Source organism: Pogona vitticeps, chromosome 3 (assembly GCF_051106095.1).
Source record: "Pogona vitticeps strain Pit_001003342236 chromosome 3, PviZW2.1, whole genome shotgun sequence".
NCBI lineage: Eukaryota > Metazoa > Chordata > Lepidosauria > Squamata > Agamidae > Pogona > Pogona vitticeps.
In genome coordinates, this window is record NC_135785.1 from 164,868,487 (window position 1) to 164,888,190 (window position 19,704).

The 19,704-nt window shown below is 38.0% G+C and overlaps 1 protein-coding gene and 1 non-coding gene across 2 annotated transcripts in view; both read right to left on the reverse strand.

Annotated features, from left to right (window-relative positions):
* Positions 1–19,704, reverse strand: part of NALF1 (NALCN channel auxiliary factor 1) — a 484,400-nt gene that overhangs the window by 232,690 nt on the left and 232,006 nt on the right. The gene's annotated exons all lie outside the window — the stretch shown is intronic.
* Positions 4,145–4,307, reverse strand: LOC140706116 (U1 spliceosomal RNA). The gene has a single exon (XR_012085850.2). It is a non-coding gene; the product is annotated as a U1 spliceosomal RNA (small nuclear RNA).

Consider the following 19,704-nt stretch of genomic DNA (forward strand, 5'->3'; position numbering starts at 1 on the left):
CTAATGGAAGAAGGCAGATGTTGAAGATAGGGAGGTAAGGAGATTTCTATCATATTTGATCAGAGTGACTGTGGATAAAGGCCAGTATCTTATTAAGGAAATGTGAAGCAGAAGGCCAATTGTATGAGTGTTTCTCCCATTTCAGCAGGCTCCCTTTTCTGTGTGAGGTCTCTTAGTTATTGCAAGTCAGGCTGTACAACTTGGTCATATGACTCATTCTGCAACAGAGGTCCTGCCAATGGGGGTGGGTCAGCAGTGCTTACACAATGGCCCTTCTGCTCTGAACAGGACACTGGAGAAATATTTGCTGCTGCTTTGTATGCCATACTTATATTTAAAAAAACTGATTAGCCTTTTGAATTGTTGCAAAAATGAATAAAGACATGTAAATAGAAAATGTGGAGAATTCCTCCCCCCACCCCAGAGGAAAAAAGTTTTCACAATGGCAGTCTCCCCATGGTGATTTCCAACAAGCAAAGATAAAGACTGCATTATCTCAAATGAAATCCATTTCAGTCTGTCTTCCCTTATCAATTAGTTGCCAAGTTTCAACCAGCATGTCTTTTAACTGTCCTGGACATAAGCAGTTTCCACTATTTGTATCTCTACAATAAAAGCTGCTTGATAAGATGAGGATGACAGATGTTCATGAGCAATCAACAGTGGACACAGACCCCCTTTGATACTCAAAGTAAGGGAAATTAATTGCATCTATACAGTAGCTGTCATGGGAATCAGACTGGATGACTCAGGCATCAGGTTCAGCAAATAACTCAGTGAAGTGGGCCAAAGAAGCCAATTCACAACCTGTGATACTTTGATAGGAATTAAAAATATATATTCCTCAGCAGCAGGACCTATACTCTATGGCAAACTTTTTTAACCTGGTCCCCTCCCAATAGCTCCAACTAACATGGTCAATAGTGAAGAAGAGAATCATATAAGTAAGAGAGGAAGGCCAAAGGGCACTAAATTATTCCATGGTGAATTCTTAGTCTTGACATTTAACCATCCATTCCAAAACCATGTTTATGGTGTACTTTAGCAAAAAGAGAATATGCTGGGGAGTAGTCTAGAAAAGTATTATTAATTCTCCACTGTTTGATTCTTTGGAAAGAAAGAGAGAAGGGTTCAGCAGAGAACTGGGAAAGCTACTCAAAGTAACTTGGCTTGCACATTTTTACAGGCTTCAGAACGTTCACTTCCTCTTCAACACCTTTCTCCCATAATGAGTCCACATGATAGCTGTATTCAAATGTATTGGTAAACAATGGTTTAACATCTTGAAAACAGCCTTTCACTTTTATGGCCAGAAGTGAGAGTGTAAGAACTTTCACTTCTACTTTAAACCTTCTACAGTATTCTTCACAATGCTTCCCAAAAGAGCCAACCTGTATGGCCTTAGGTACACTGAACAGTCACAAAATGTCTGCAGAAGGGAATGCTTTTTAGTATTCTCTACCTAGAAAAGAAGGGTCACCATAACTGACTTGACAACACAAAGTGATTGTTATTATTATTAAACAACCCACAGTCATGTGATATATCTGACCCTGAAGAAACAATATTTATAATAATAGGATACAATGGTTGTTTCAACTAACTGTGGTTAGGACTGAAGGGATCAGATGTGGTCAACTGAAATCAGAAGGAAAAGCTTCCAATCAACTTGTCTCACCTGTCCCAGAGAAGAAGAGAAGTGAAGTATATAAGCCCAAACTGGGTCAGTATGTGACATATGAAACCACATACAGCATATATGGTCAAGTTTGGCTTTAATATAAGACAACCCTTAAAGAGTTAAACCAGAGATTTATACCCATCCCAGATCCTTGGAGGACTGAACATGTTTCAGTGCCCAACCCATCCTAAAACGCTGATGGGAAGCATAAAATTGCCTTTCACACCCACAGAAGGCACAAAGGGATATGTGTAAGTCAAAAATGTTTTTCACAATTTGGGGAGTGTAGGATGCTGCATTAGAACTCCCGAATGAAGCTTAGAGCCAGCAGGCTGTATTTTGTGTAGCTTGAGATTGTTTGTTTGTTTGTTTGTTTGTTTGGTTGGTTGGTTGGTTGGTTGGTTTAAAAAATTATCCTGCCTTTCTACGTAAAAAGGACCCAAGGTGGCTATAATACTCATATCCCAGAACAACAAAAACAGGATAATTCTTTTTGATATACATCTGGAAAAATAATAATCTTGGCATATTTAGGAGAAAAATTGTATATTTGACCTAGGCATTCTCCATCCTCTGAGAATGGACTTTATTTCAATTAAACAGAAGATACATTATTGCCGTTTTTGAAAGAACTGTCTGTTTAAGTATTTGTGGGGAATGAAATAACAACATACAAACTGCTAGGCTTTCTGAACATATTCATGGTAATAATTAATAGTATAAAATCAAAAAGCACATTCTAATTATTCTGCCCATAGGTGTTTTTCAGCTGCAAAGAGACACAACGCTGGATATTTCAGAGCTGTTTTCAAGATCAGAAAAATGGCACCCAGGAAAATTGCAGCATTTTCGTTCTACACCGTTATTTAATTGCACCCATCCTCCTGATGTATCAACTCTGTAAGGAGATACATTATGGATGGGGATATTGTTCCTGTAACCCCTCTATATACACTTTGCTGAACAAAACAAGAACTGGTAGCTGCCAATAGCATTTTTTTCCCTCTGAGCAGCATCACAGGTCAGCTAACTAGCAAAACTATTAGGATTTCTTAACCATTGACACATGTTATGTCTGATTCAGACCTTCAGATCAGTTGTCGGAAAGACTATCAAACAAACCCTGAGACTAGAAGTAGAAAAGTAGCAAGTAAAACCATAAAAATCCTAGGGAAGTCCAGAAAGACTGTAGAATGTCAAGTTTTTATAGTTACAGAACACAAACCCAGCAGCATGTATTTTGAACACTATCATGTTATTTAATGTTCTTCTTCCCTTCCCATGCCTTCGTCCCTTTTATTCCTTGCCTATTAGACTGGAGGCCTGCAGGAAGGGATTGTGTTGCACTTCCGTTTAATTTTTGTAGAGTGCCTTGAAGTATTAGATGCTTTATAAATAAATTACTATAGGTAGCAACATACAGCTTAAGGGAACAACTGATGCCTTTTTAAGGCTAGGGCTGGACTACTGTTTTTAAGAGAAGCATCACTTCTTGTGGTGCACACATTTTTCTTTTGTCCCTGTGTCACCTCTGGTCAAACAGGCTTCGGAAACAAGATAAAAAATTGTGTTAGGGGTAAAAGTGAGGTGAGTGTGCACACTATGAACACGATTGCCCCTTTAAACTCCCTTTGACTTTCTGAAAAAGCTGCAGTCTGTCCCCATTCTTACAAGTATGTGTTTTGTTTTTTGTTTTTTAAGGCAGCTTTGGAAAAACACAGCAGTAGAATTATCCAATTGTAGGAGTAATGGTGTTCTTTTAGTAATGTTGCAGAGCCTCTGAACCTACTCAGTGTACACTGTACCTTACACTTTCTAGAACCATACCTGTGACTATAAATAGGGGAAAGCTTTCTCCTGGATTTGGCAGGCTACATGGATTTCTCTGCGTGAACAAAAGCCAGCAGGAATTTAGTGTTCTGCTTTAACATCCTTCCAGAATTATAATCCTGGAAGACTAATTCAAACATAAGATTCCCCAAAAGGAAACCAAACTTTATGTGGGTGAAAACCCACAGTGGTAGAATCCAATTAAATACACAGCAGGCTGTAAGGAAAAGAATAATCTCAAAAACTATGCAAAGAGAATTCTCTGCAGAATGTGGAATACTGAATTACCATATTTTTCGCTCCATACGATGCAGTTCCCCCCAAAAAAAGTGGGGGAGAAAGTATATGTGTCTTATGGAGTGAATACTGTAAAAAAGGATTCAGCCACCACCACCCAGAAGCCTCCCACCATCATGCTGGGAGGCCTCTGAACTGGCACCAGAGGCTGCTTGCCGTGGCAGCCACATTAGACCTCACCACTCTGCCATCTGCGGTGCTGGCTTTCCAGGATCTGACTCCTGGAGCCCACCTGGAAAACCAGCAGGGCCAACAGGCCTATGGCAACAAATTTAAATGGCAAAGGGCAGAGAAAACAGCCAAGGACCAAAGAGGAAATAGTGATTCTAGAAAGACTAGGGAAAACAACAAACACAGTCGCCCACTACCACAAATTATGTAGTTGATTTTCCCACATTTGGGGAAATCACAGGGATCAGCACATCCAAAGTGCAATGGATGACACTTACTCTGAGAAAACCACTTTTATATCATGGTATCTCCCCTGCCAGGTATGACTTGGAGTGGCCCCTGCACCTCCTGCCCCCTTCTGTGTCCTGCCCCCCCAAGGTATGGTGATCCCCAAGCTGCACCTCCCACTCAGAACAGGGCTGCACAGCCCCAGTCCCACCAAGAGAGCTCCTCAGTGTTTTGGGGTGCCCCGCGGGACCCCCATCAGGGGCTTGGTGTTCCTCCCACAATTCTCTAGTGCATGGATATTAGCATACCTAATGTGCGGGGAAGGCAGGGAAAGCGGGAAATTCAAACTTTCAGTTAGTGAAGGGCTGCTTGTCTGCTTCCTTGCAGTTAGAGAGCTGGGAGAAAGACCTGCGACTGCCTGGTACTGTGATTTTAAAATGTAAAATTTAGTTTATAAGATGCTTGTTTGGGATTAGTGCTTGGGTGAAAAGGTGCTCCGTTTGAGTTGAAACATGCATGTGTAGAAATGTGCATACTTGCTTTAAAAGCTGCTAGTTTTGCTTTAAAAGCTGCCTGGGAAGCCTTTCAGACCAGTGCCGATCAGCTGTTAGGTGGGGAGAGGGAGGGGGAAGAAGCGGAGAAGAGCATAAAATGGCTGCCGGCTGCCTGCTTTTAGCTGTTTAGTGCTCTTTTTCGGCTGTTCGGGGGGCTACCAAGACACTGTGAAGAGCTGGGCTCAGTCTACAGTACCTGATAAGTTACTTTCTTTTATTTTTTAAAATTTCTGACCCTTTTTCCCCATAAGAATGCTTTAATTATTTTCAATGCAATCCTATGGGAAATTTGGATTCGACTTGCAAACTTTTCAACTAGTTATGGGTATCTAATAGAGAATGTATTTCCAAAGGGTTTTGCAGCAAGGAAACTAACTGTGCTTTATGAGCCAGAACACAGACTTGGCTGCTGATCACAAATTAACCCTGCATACTTGGGAAAGCAACTTTTAGTTGTTTCCAAGTCCTTATGGTTGTAGTATCTCTTTGATGTATCTAAATCAGAACAAGGCCAGGAAGTCTCAGAGACAGGGAATAGTTACAACTATCGTTGTTGGGAAGAATTGCAGCAATTAAAATGACGATTTTACCAAAAATCCTATTCTTATTTCAGTCAATCCCTATAATATTAAAACAGTCATTTTTCAAAGAATTTAATAAGATAATCATGAGATTTATATGGCAAGGTAAAAAACCAAGAATTAAAATTAAGGCAATGCAAGATGCTAAGCAGAGGGGTGGCTTTGGTCTTCCTGACTGGGTTCTGTATTATAGAGCTTGTATTCTAGATTGGATAAAAAATGGATAACTCTAGAAAATGATAGATTACTTAGCTTGGAAGGACATGATTTGCAATTAGGCTGGCATGCCTATTTATGGTATAAAAAGGACAAAGAACAAAAAAATTTTAATTCACATATGATAAGAAGAGCTTTACTGGGAATGTGGAGAAAAATTGTACAACAAATTTATTATAAAATACCTGTATGGGTGTCACCGTTAGAGGCCTTTACCCAACCCAGTCTTATGACAAAAACAAACTTTTTAAAATATCAAGATCTATTAAAAAAGGATGGTCAACTAAAGTCTAAAGAAGAGCTAGAGTCACAGAATATATATAGAGAGTGGTGGCCTAGAGCACAGCTAGAATCTAGATATACAAAAGATAAAAAAGAAGGCTTCTACTTAGAGCAAACGATTTTTGACAAACTTTTATTAGGTTCAAAAGAACAAACTGTTAAGAAAATGTATAATTATATGTTGGAAATTAAGATGCAAGATGAAATGGTTAAGGAATGTATGATTAAGTGGGCACAAAATATAGGGCATAATATTGATATTGATCAATGGCTGAAAATATGGCAAAATAATATAAAGCTTACAAGATCGGTGAACTTTAAAGAGAATATATATAAGATGTTTTATAGATGGCACATGACCCCAGAAAAATTGTCAAAGATGTATACAGATGTATCAAATAAGTGTTGGAAATGTGAATCACAAGTGGGAAGCTATTATCATATGTGGTGGTCATGTGGAGTAGCGAAACAATATTGGAAAAGAGTGCATGTAATGTTGGAACAAATATTGCTCTGTAAAGTGCCATTAACCCCAGAACTGTTTTTATTGAGTATGATACCTGAAAATATAGATAAGTCAAAGAATTATATAGTTATATACATAGTTACGGCAGCTAGAATTTTATATGCTAAAAATCGGAAAAGATCAACGGTACCGAAACAAGAAGATCTTATTGAAAAGATACGGGAAATAGCCGAAATGGACATTTTATCAGAAGTCATGAAGGACTATCCCTTGCAAAAGGCAACAGAAAGATGGGATCTATTTAACAAGTGGACAGAATCAACAGGCAGCTTGTGAACAGTACATATTGAAAGGAGAACTGAATCTAGAAGGCAGAAAAGAGTAAATAGAATAATTTAAAATCTTGATATGGCAATAGGTATAGGATGGATGAAAGTATGTTATTGTCTCCCCTCTTCCTCATCAATCCCAATTCCCTTTTCCTTTCTGTTATCCCTTATAAAAAATAAAAAGCACAAAAAAAGAGAGACAGGGAATAGTTATTTGGTTAGTGTTTTTGGAACAGAGTTCTTGCCTGTATCACATACTACATTTGCTGATACAGTAGTTTGAAAATTAAGAAAGTCAAAATTCTTCGTGACTTCTAACTGGATTACAGTACCTGCTTCCTGATTTCAGCTACTATAGTTTGTATTCAGGTTTTTTTTTTTTTTTGGCTCAGCAAGAACATTGTTCCTGCCTTTGTGTTGCCTAACCAGTTGTGCCCTGGATGCTATAAACATTCAATTATGTCAGAAAACCAAGATTTGGTCTTATGCTGAGCATGTGCTACTGCTGGTGAATGGGAGCAGGTTAAGCTTTGTGTTTCTGTTCTTTCGCATAACCTAAAGTAAATAAGGAAAACCAGCTGTTAAATAGTTTAATTCCACTATTTATCCTTCACACAACTAAAAGGGACCTCTCAATGCAGTGCCAAATCAGACAAACCATTTCTAACTTAATATAGGCTTGAGCTGTAGCTGGGCAGAGTTACACAACAATCTCATCTGTTATTGAAACATTTCTATAAGCATGGGGAGGAGGTGGATGAAAGGAAATGTAAAATATGTAGTGTGGTATAGGTCTTATCACTGGCTGATAATGGTCTATATGTACTTGATTTAAATTTATGTTACATAAACTAGAGTACACAAACCTTTAAGTCTCTCCATTTGTTAATGACAGTGGTAATGGTTCTTAATGCCACTGTTGACTGCTGTTCAATTTACATGGTTCAAACGTTATTCTGTTATAGTTTATTAAATATTTTATTACACTCTTTGTTTCAGAATCTTTTTCCTGTTTTCCTCCTCTAAGAATTAGGTGCGACTTAAGGTCAGGTGTGTCTTATGGAGCAAAAAATACAGTATATCTTTTATTTTCGTCCCTCTCCATCAAAAGCTCTTTCTTCAAAAGCACATTTGTAATTGGAATGCCCAGAAATTTGAAAACTTACAACATTCAGAAAAGACAGGAGCTGTTCAAATGACATCATAACAAACTGCTGGACTGACTTCCATCGTTCTTCTCTGCTGGCTATTCCGACTAGGGCTAAGGCACACACAAATGATCACTCCTGACTTATCACAAGGCATTTAGTACAATAAAAGTAAAAACCAAAGGGTAAGTGGAAAAACAACAAGGCAAGTTTTGCAAACTGTTACAGAGCTTAAGGCTTCAGTCCTACTTTAACTACAGTGGACCCTTGACTTACAGACGGCTTGACTTACAGACTTTTTGAGTTACAGACTTCTCTGGCCGCAAAATTTAGGTTTGACTTACAGACTGAGATTTGACTTACAGACCAGAAAAAAAACAAAATGGAACAAAAACGGCCTGTTACGGGATTACTCGGTTTTCAATGCACTGTAGGTCAATGGAGACTTGACTTACAGACTTTTTGACTTGAGAACCGCCTTCCAATACGGATTAAGTTCTCAAGTCAAGACCCCAGTGTATATCGGTCTGTCTAGGTTATAGCTCGAATGTCACAAAAATCCCCAAAATAGTGTTTTCCTTAGGCCAGTCTTATGTAAAAGAAACTTAAATCTTCTGTGAGTTTATACCTCTTAAAATCATTTCCATGGGTGAAATTATGTGTTAAGAATCACTAGCCTGCATATGTAGGAAATACGAGAGCCCAACTGTCACTGGTTTTACCCTTCTTCTCCCTGTCAGGGCCCAATGAATGTAGGCTTTCCAGAGGCAACAGCAGGAAGCAACATCCTAGACCAGATGGACCTATGATCTGATATAGCAGATCTTTTCTTATGTTCTCTCTTATGGTGCAATCAGATGGCTGTAAATGCATGCATCTGATTGCAGCAAAAAAGTTGCTTTAATGGGAGCAATCTCCCTAAAAGCAACCCTTCCATCTGCTGGGCAGTTGCTCCAGCATGGCCTTAAAAAGTAGCAGCTTTACAGTTGCACCAAAAAGATCCAGTTTGGGCAGGGATCAGGGTCAGACTGGAGTGCCTTTCCCTGTATGCTGTGTGATTCCCAGGAAACAGATAGCAATAGACTCCTCCCCAAGTGGTCCAAAATGAGGTCCACTTCCCCATGTGACCGGAACCTTAAGAAGACTTGTTTTTAAGTATAGTAGTAGAGTGCCCAATTTGCCTTGTGATCAGCTGGAGTTCAAGTGTATTCAGCTGAATGCATTCTTATTTCACACCCCAACACATATCTGTCCAGAGCAAAGAGATCACACCTGTAACAAAGTATGCTCATAAAATGCAATTATACTCTTCGTTATCTATATGTTTAACCACATTTCTCTTTAGTTTTCACTTCTGGCTGCAGTACACAATAAGACAAAACTACATGCACCCCAAAAATTCAAAAGGAAGCCTTTCATCAGTGGCAATCTGCCACTGCTAATGACATTCCCAGGTAGACTCAATCCAAGAGGATTTCAGACTCTTCCATAAGGGGCCTATGTACCTCCTTGTTCTTCCCCCTTTTGCCTTTGTTCTGGAAAAGTGCAACATTTACCTGGATGTTCCAAGATTAATACACAAACTACACACATCCTTCCAAATGCTGGAGCCATGAAGATTTTCTGACAAATTAGGGAAGGTTTGGATTTTTTTAAAAAAGTTTAAAAGCCTCACCATACATTAATTGCCAGACAGAAGAAACTCTGCCAAGCTCCATGGCTACACCAAAGCTCCAGCCACAGAAGGCAACAAAGTTGTGGAGAGGAGGGGAAGAATAAACTCAGGCTTTCAAAGAGCCAGCCTGAGTAGCCTTGGGCAAGCTGCACAGTCTCAGAATGCCTCCATAAGAAAGGAATAGGAAACCACTTCCGAGAGTTGCTCCATGCAGGAAATCATGGAAAGGGTCACCATAATTCAGAATTTACTTGATGGCACACAATTATTATTTTTCAAGTAGTGTGGTGCTCCATTCATGCTGGTTGACTTGTCCCTTCCCTCAGGATTGAGGGAGATGGAGAAGAAACAGTACCACACACATTCACCCTCCTTGCTTTACCCTGTTACGAGTGCTCATGAAGCAGCCTCGAAGTGCCAAGGTACTGCCATCCTGTCTTCCTTCACCTCTTCCCATCTCCCTCGTTTCTTTGATTAGATTAGTGCTAATCTCTCTTCAGCCTTTTGGATGTAGGCAGGATAGCGACTAAGTTTTAGAAAGAGGAGAAAAACAAGATTTTGACTGGAATGGGAAATGCTAAACTCCATTTTGGTACAAATCAGTACAAAATAGATCAGAGGGTTTCAAAAGACAAAGAAGTACAGCAACTTCCACAACTTCCAAGCTGTGCGTACTGAAATATGAAAAACCTCATGTAGACATTGGGATGACTTTCTTTAAGATCAATGTTTAAGAGGAAACTCAAAAGGACACATATCCCGCATATGTAAGAGCCCTAAATTACTTTGGATCAGAAATAATATGTATTTCATGAAAATCACACAGATTAAGGAATTACTTTACGTTCACTGAGGTTTTTTCTTCTCTTGTATTTATTTTAAATAGAAGACAATCAGAGAAGTCTTAATTTACAGTTTAAAATAAGCTCTTTAAAGCTCAGCAGTACTGAGCATTTAATTACAAGATTGCAGCAATAAATACTGCAAAAGAGCAGCATTCCATAAGGCAATTCTAAAAATGGGGGAACCCCCCCCCCAAAAAAAAATTACAAAAAAGCTTTGAAAGTGGACCTTGGATCAGCACTGAATTTGGTACATTAACATGTCAAATACTCCACAATATCATGCCCACACTGTCAGCAGGAAAAAGGAAGACAAGCTTTAGGGAGCATAGGGCAGCCTGAATGTTGGCAACACCAATGGCAGCATTCAAGATGGTCTACAGGTTATTCTCCATGGCCCAGTACTGGAAGCCCATGGACTGGCACCAGGCCGCGGACCAGGCGTTGGGGACCCCTGTTGTAGACCATCTTAACTGCTGCCATTGGTGTCAACATTCAGGTTGTCCTTTACTACATAAATCTTGACATCCTTTTTCCTGCTGGCAACACAGGAATGATATTGTACAAAAATATTCGGTGGGCTATTTCCAAGCTTTTTGAATTGTAGGTACAGAAGCATTTATATATCAGAAAGTTTTTAAAAAGAACTGATTATCAATTTTTCACACAACAGCATCAATCGTACAATATGGATCCAAACATACACTTCAAAAGCTCTCCACACATACATTTTAAACTTACAGTTCCCCAACTTTTTAGGCCATTTGCTTAACTAACACTATATAGTACACCTATTAAGAGAGAAATGAGTTAATATTATAAAAGGACACCAGGATCATTCAGTTTCAAAAGTATGACTAAATTGAGCAGAATTTTCAAAGCAATTATTGGAGGCAAGGGAGATAATTCCAGAAAAGTTCCCCAACTTTCCAGGTAGCTTGCACAGAATAAATTCCCTAGAACAGGGCAAATATAGTCTCTTATTTTCACTGAACTTCAAAGGTTTGCAGTATCACCCATGATTTTGAGCTGCAATGTTCCAGCTGTGGACCTGGAGTCTCTCCAAATCTCATTAGGAGGTCTGCAGAAGACAAAGCCATTCTTTGGTGAAATTAATAGCTCTGCATCACACCCCACTCTGCATAACATACAATGGCTCGAGGGAGTGCTATTTTAATCTCTTCTCCCTTGTCTTCTCCACAGCAACCCTCTTCTTTGCAAGATGAAGTACAAATGAAGTTTACATAGAACACAGAACAAATAGGTTGCCCGCATACGTATGGGACAGGCAAAGAAAATCAGTGTAATTCACTTTTAAGTAAAGGCTAATCAGGTGGCCAAATCAAGATTCATTATTTGCAAAAATGAAAAAGATTACTCTCCCAACAACTGTTAAGAATGTTGACTATTAAAGAGAGGGGCATAACATTACAGAAGAAGCCACTGCAGGTCTTTTATTGATACCAGTTTTGCAATTTGAACACAGTTTTATATTTTTTTTACAGTAACAGCAATAATATGAACATTTTTAAAGAAGTGCTGATAAACATAACTAAATTTTATGTCAGCAGGAATGCTGTTCTGAATGTTCATCACCTTCATCCAACATAGTTAACAGGTGAGCATTACTGCTTATAAAAATATGCCATTGAAAAATATCAGCCATCAGGTTAAAACTTGATTATTAAGCCAAAAAAAGAGAGAAAAGCAAAGAAAAAAATGTCAAGTGCAAATACTGTTAAGAGCTGAGATGTGAATGTTCTTTTTGACAAAGCTATGCAGCAATTCTGCAAAAACTGGGTTTCAATGTGGGTAGCCAATCACTGTGATATTCTACAGATTGCCTGGGTTTCTTAAAAGCATTAAAAGGTATCCAGCAAAATTGCCACTCAATTACCAGTGGTGACTATCACAGAATCAAAAGGAAAACCGTATTTTATTTTTAACTACACAGAATATGAACCTATGGCACTTAAGATCTTTTGGTGAGATGCTGCTCTCAGTTCTATCTAGGGAGATGCTAGATTTAGTCCGTTCATGGAGCAGAGCATTCTCTGTAGTAGACCCAATGCTTTGAAACTCTCTCCCAAGGGAAGTCCATAGACTGCCCTCCTTTCTGTTCAGAGACTGCTGAAGAGTCTTTGGTTCTGTTTGTCCTACATTAGCAATTGTTGACTTTCCACTGTTTTGTGTTATAAGTTATTGTAGCACTTTTATTTGTACACCTCTCCCTCCCTCCCTCCCTCTCTCTCTCTGGGCACATTCAGAGAGATATTAACAACTAAAGTACAAAATATTCACCTACATGACTTCAGAAAATACAAATGAAGTACACATAGCAAAAGATGTTTGTTTTCAGTTTACTTAAAAGCACTACAGTATTAGGAGTTTTAAGGGTTCTCAGACTCTCAGTCCTTAAGGGGTAAGGGGTTTTCAAGAACAGGCTGTTTTACTGCTTCTTGATAATAAATGCTATGGATTGGTCATGATCACCAAAATAATACTGCTTGAACTGAATAAAATGAGATAAAATCAGATATTAATTTCCCCCCTCCCCTAAATCAGGTGGCCTTGGGGACAATCGGAGATGTTATTTAAAGCGAAGCCACTTATCCCTAATCCTTTACATTCCTTGACAGGAATTAATCAAAGAAGCTACTAAAAACAAAAAAAAAGAAAAAAAAGCTCCTGTTTCAGAACTTGCTGTGCCAGTACTTCAGAAGAGAAACAAGTAGCCCCTGTGGAAGTTTCCAAAACCTCTTTGTATTTGCAATGCTCAACTTATGGAAGCCACTTTTTTCTGCCTTTTATTTTCACTACTCAAAATATACACTGTAATTCTTACTTCCAAATCATTTAGATATATCAACAAATAGTTTGTGTGAGACAAAATTGAAGGTGCAAATTTTCCAAGTCTTCCAAGCGGCATTCAATTTCCAACGTAAACTGAGAATCGGATCTAGAACACACTTTGACACTCTTGCCCTTTCCAGTAGTAAGAAATATCAACAAATGGCTGAACCATAGGCTTCCCCATGTTAGTGCACAGAGCAGCTCCACCCCAGGATCACATGGATCAATTAACAGCTTCTTCAACTCGGATGCACAGAGAACAAGCATGCAGAAAGAGGACCACCACACATAAAGCTGTGCCTGCAGAGGTTTCCCTGCAACCAGCAAGCCTGTAATACTGGGGCAGCAGGTCAAAAGCCAACAGGATTAGAGCAAAAGCCTAGAAGTAACTTAATGCAAGTGGTCTAGCTACCTGTAACAAGTTACTTTCTTGGCAACTGTACATTAATTAAAAAACATTTTAAAAGTAATGTAACATATGGCTAAAATTAATTTTTTTTGGTATGAGGAAAAACATTTTCAGATTACTGATTAAATGCTACCTTTATGGCATTGTCAGAGGAATTTTCAAAGGAGCTTTTCAAGTTTTGTACCATTCTTTCATCAGTCCTAAAAGGCAATGGATGTACCGTTTGTTTCATTTCCCATTATCCTTATATTTCCCAGATACAATGCCAGAATTAGCTACCAGGGGGAACTGGAGAATATTTGTCTGAATTTTTCAAGATTGTTATTATCTCAGTGAAATTTTCTGAAAATGCACAACATACCAAGTCATTTTAGGGAACAGTACAACTATAACATTTTTGGCAACAACCACCTAGCTGAAACAAAGAGGTTATCTTAAAAAAAAATCCCATGCTCCAGTTCGGACTATCCAAAACAGTCCAGCTATCCACTTGCATATAACTGAATAGAGCTATTTATCTGCCAAATAAACCTTACATTGATACAAATTCTGAGGAACACCTACCCCGAAATACAGTTTCAGGATAATGCTCTATATTTGCTTGACCAGCCAGCAGGACCTTCTGCCTCTTATTACTTACACAGAAATCAAGTCTTTACAGTTGGCAAATACCAGGTTTCCCCCAAAATAAGACAGGGTCTTATAGTAAACTTTGCTCCAAAAAACGCATTAGGGCTTATTTTCAGGGGATGTTTTATTTTATTTTTTCACATACAACCATCTATATTTATTCAAATGCAGTCATGTCCTCTTCTTCTGGTTGCTGCACAATCATGGAGGGCAAAGTTTCACTCAACTGGGGCTTATTTTTGGGGTAGGGCTTATATTACGAGCTTCCTGAAAAATCGTACTAGGGCTTATTTTTGGGTTAGGTCTTATTTTTGGGGAAACGGTATATGAAAAATTAAATTGGGAACAGTAACAGCTATGGAGATGGAGTAATGATTTTAAAGGGTGACTGAACAATGATCTTGAGAATCTACCTCTTACTTATCCATCTTTAAAGTATCATCTGAATAGGTGATACTCTTAGCAAAATCTCCAGTTCTCCCCGCCCCCATACTATAGAGGTGCAACATTATTTCCTGTGTAGGGTAACCCAAGAAGGCAGACAGTATACAATTAAACAAGAGAGCTTAAGGAATCATACTTAGCTGCAATCATGAGCACTTTGCAGATGTAATTTATGATAGTGGATGAGTAAATGAAACGTAGCAAGCCTTCAGGCTACATGAATATGTGACATCACTTTTGTCTTTATTCCCTACTTTAAATTAAGTTTTTTTTCATCCCTTCTTTCCTTTGCAAACAGGAGACATAAGAGCTCATTTAAAAACAATACCCTTTCTCTAGTTTGTCATATGTCTTTAAATGAATTATCTCAATTCATATAAAATTCAGGATATAATGGGGAAAGAAAAAAAGTCATTGTGAATGGCTAAAGGAAAATATGTGCTGCTTTTGAAATTATGTACGTTCATTCTGTCTTTTAAGCGAGAAATGTGAATAGGAACTCAGCTCCCCAGTTTTCCAGCCAATTGGGTAAATCATACGCATGCACAAACACATTTTAGTTTGTTCTGGGAAGCAGAAAAGAGAATCTTGATGTTTATTTCCATGCTTCTATTTCTAATTAGTGATTTTCTGAAGAAAGCTAACACATTTTAAATATTTAAACTATTTTTATATTATTAAAGTTCTATTAAAAATGGCATCTCTAACTGCATCTCTTCTCATGGCAGCATGTCTTACGGGAGAAGAAGGGACAAAGAAAGATACCCTACCAGTACCCCTGAGAAACGTAACAGGCTGAAAGGCATTTCCTTAATCAAGAGCTACCATCTTAACTCTACCACCTTAACTCATCTTAGTTTGAAAAAGACGGGAATTCAGATCTGCAGTGGCTTTTGCTAGTTCAATTTTTAATTGATTCACAGCAAATAAAGAAAAATAATCAAATATAGGGTTGTGTACAAAAATATGAAATATGGGGAAGAAGCAGCAGGGTTGTTTTGAAGAGGAAAATAAACCTTCTCAGCCCTCTGACTGAGATATGAGAAGCCAACACAGAGTTCTACAACACATGCTTATCTATAGTATTCAGTTCACAAATCTAGCAAAACATATTTATTAAAAGATTCAGAATAAGCAAGTTGCATGAACTGCATGAGAAGAAAAATGAATAGCAGTTTCCAATTACCTAAAATGGATAGAACTCATAGGTTAGTAAGTTCCATAAAACACACCATCTTTATACCTTGTTAAGATGCTCCAGATTCAAAGATTCTCAAGATAAAGGAAATACTGTATTATGGATCAAAGATAGTCTGCTTCACATTTAGAAGCAGAGCTTCCTTATGTTGAAGAAGACATCTGTTTGTCCTAGCTTCAACTTTTCTGACCAATTCTTTCCCATTAGCTTTCTTGGTTTTGTGATTTATGTTTGTGAGGTAAATGAGAGCTTCAAACAAGCGCAAATCTGATCAGATACTTGTAGTTACAAGGAACCACATTACTGGAGCACAAACTATTTCTACCACATTTAAATGTGTCCCAAGTACAGTAGTTCCATCTTCAGTCACTTGATTTCTACAGGGAGTAGGTGCTTCCATATGACACTATTCATATAATCAAAGTACTGTAATAAGTCTTGCCTCATTAACAAAAACAAGTGTTCTTCATTAAGATAAGTTCATACAGAGCAGTAACAGAGCCTACTATCCTCTTCTTGGTGAAGAGAAACTGAACTTTTTTTCTTGCTGCTCCTTATTTAAATCCTATCATTCTATTACTGTTGGCTTTATTTCTGAGATCTATAAATATTGTTATGTGGGGAATTATTCACAGATGGGGAAGGTATGCTTTACCACTTGTGTTGCCTTCGGCAAGCTCCACAATTCTAAAGTACCACCAGAAAAGGGAAACCACTTCATACCTTGAAAAGTCTGGGGAGTCACCATATAACTGGAATCAACTTGGGAGCACATTATTGTTATAAATTACATGGGTTATCCACAATGCTATTATAAGAGAAGGACTCTTTGGGACAGTTAAGGATTCCGAAACAGATGAGAATACCAATTTTGTGTACCATTAGTTAATTTCTCCTTCAGCATAAAAGATTCAGGATATCACTACTTCAAAAACTCAGTCCTGTATGTTGCAATATTCAACTTTTAGTCATCAAAACAGTCCTATGAATCTAAGAGTCCTACACAGAATTTGAAGTTAACCAACTATTCATGTTCATTCAACACTAAAATGTTCTTCTGGCCATCAAATTGACCAGCTTGGATTCGTGTCTCTGGCTTAATTATTAGCAATTCAACAACAACCCTATTATTACACTACTGTCTTGATATGAAAACCATTTGTGTTGCCATGAATGTAATGCCAATTTGATTCACATGTTATAGAGATGAATTAAGTTTGTATCGTTCTGACAGAATGTGTGAGTTTGGGTTATTTCTTTTCCACTTTTAACCTTCATTTCATTACTTTAGTCATATGGCATAAGTCTAAGGTGGCTTTGAGGAATATTTTGCCATAGAATGAACTGGAGTATTTAATTTCAAATTCCACAGGCTATGGACAAAACTTCTATGTCAAAGAATGTTTGTATTTAACATGCTTTTTTCTGCTCAAGTTAACTTCAGTCAAAATTATGACTAGCTCCACTCATTATACTGTGCTTTTTACAAAGGTAAAAGGAATGAATTCTCCTCATAAAAAGCAGCTCCTTTCTTTGTCTCCAATCATTTCCCATCTCCTGATTCAAATACAACTGGCAGACATTTGTAGCAACTAGTTCAGGCAAAAAGTGCAATACTTAGAGAAGACTGTCAAGAAGAGATTCAGAAAAAAGTAGACTTAACCACTGTTACCTGAGTCCCCTAGATCAGTGGTTCTTAACCTTTGTTACTCGGATGCTTTTGAACTGCAACTCCCAGAAAGCCCAGTCAGGACAGCTGGTGGTGAAGGCTTCTGGGAGTTGCAGTCCAAAATTCCTGAGTAACCCAAGGTTAAGAACCAGTGCCCTAGATGTATGCCACCTCACCAGCTAGGCAATAATTTAGTGGTAAAAGGGAGGCAAAAAGCAATTGCTGTACATTATTCTAGAACATGTGCCTTATAGACCCCTTCCAACTTCATTATTCTATGATTCTGTGATATTTTGCAGATGATAATGGATGACTGGACAGCTCTGTGAGTTAGGTACTTGGTGGCTGAGTCGGAGGCAAGGAGTCTGTACCCCATACAGGAAAAGAGACAGCTGATGTAGTCTTAGGCAAGTTGCACAGTCCTCGAGTGCCCCCAGAAGAGGAGACTGATTAATTTATTTGGATTAGCTTCTATCTAGGAAAGTCTGGCAAGGGTAGCTGTAAGCCAAAAACAATTTGACAGCCCATGGTTAATTTATTAAAGGTCTTGCCTTTAGTAAATTAACTATGTGAAAAGCAGCACACTTTTTCTCTCTTTCTCCACTACCTCTGAGAGGTCTCAGAACCAGTTGCAGACCACGAAACTATAGTGCAGCCAAAATATGCTGTTTCTGACCCTCTTCTTGGCAATCTTTAAGTATTGTTCTTGTTGCTGCTGCTCCTGTTTTTGTTAATTCTGCTTCTAAACTTTCCCATCTTTCTGTGATTCATCAATACATTCTATGGATTTGGTTTGCTTGTGCATTTTTACTGGGGGGAATGGCATCTGAGTTTCTAGGTGCACACACATATAAATACACCAAAATCATATGGTGTAGTTCACACTGAGAAGCAGCAACATCTCCAGAGCTTCCAGGGTTAACTAGTACGCATCTTGTTCACTATATCACTCCCTTTTAATTTTGATATTAAGTTGAGGATAAGCTATAAAACTTCTCTCACACCACAAAATAGAATGGGACAGAACATAAGATGTTGTGAAGGGGAAATCATGTTAAAGTTTGCTGAGGTTCCTAATTAAAATTTGGGAAGAAGGATTTCAGGTGCTAAATGAAAAGCCCACTCTGATTATTCTTTTCTTCAATGAACCAACCCTTCATGAACAATAATTTATCTGTGCAGTTCACAAGCCGAAACCATGTCAAAAACTAAACATTGTGGGAAAGAGAAAGGGAATGTCATTGTTCCTTATTTCTGTTTGTCCAGAATCAAGATAAATAATCACAAAACATAATGCACTATAGATGATTCAATTTGAACTCACAGTAAATTTTAATAAACAGGATTTTTTTTTCCAAAAGCATTTGATCTTCTTAATGTTTACTTTAATCAGATATTCTACTTTCTAGAGAGCAAACCTACTAGGCGAAGCTAACCTTAACAAATTAAAACAAGCTGCCTTTGATGTCACACCACCCAAACTGCTGATTATATTCGGTATGGAAAACAGCAACACAACCATTTATGAATGTTAAGCAAGGATTACAGAACAGAACTCTAAAATAAAAATTACAATATTTTATAATATTTAAAAGCACATGTTTAGAATATGCAATGTCTGGAACAGGAAGTATTTAGAAAAACTTCTTCTAACACCACTCCATGCTCAGGGCATATCAAAATTATTTTTCACCCTCCCCATCATTATGCTTTAAAGAGGTATATTTAGAAATATGCCTGCAAAATGAGAGTTTTCTTGAAAATAAAAAGGTTCTTTGTGATAAGGTTTCATGGTGCATTTGTATAATTCTCTGTGCTCTGATCAAAGGTGCATTCACAATGACCACTTCTGAAGAATACACACAGTCAAGGACAAACTTAAGCTTTCAATTTTTCTTGTGACCAACAAGTTGAAATAACTTGTGGCACAATGGAATCTGGTGTTAAAATGAATTTTAAAATTCCTTCATACGAAGCAGTCCAGCAGCAAGCTGTAAGCCAGAGACAAAATGAGTAACATTATTTTCTTTTGATGCAGCCACACTGAAACATTTTGAAATGTAAGGAACTGAGTGCAATTCACTTGGTCAAAGTGATTATTATGGTTCTGTAGCCAATGTTTTAAAATACGAGACAGAATATCTGTTTGAGAACATAGTAGAAACTCTATTTTAAAGAATGGCAATCTTTTCATGTGGCAA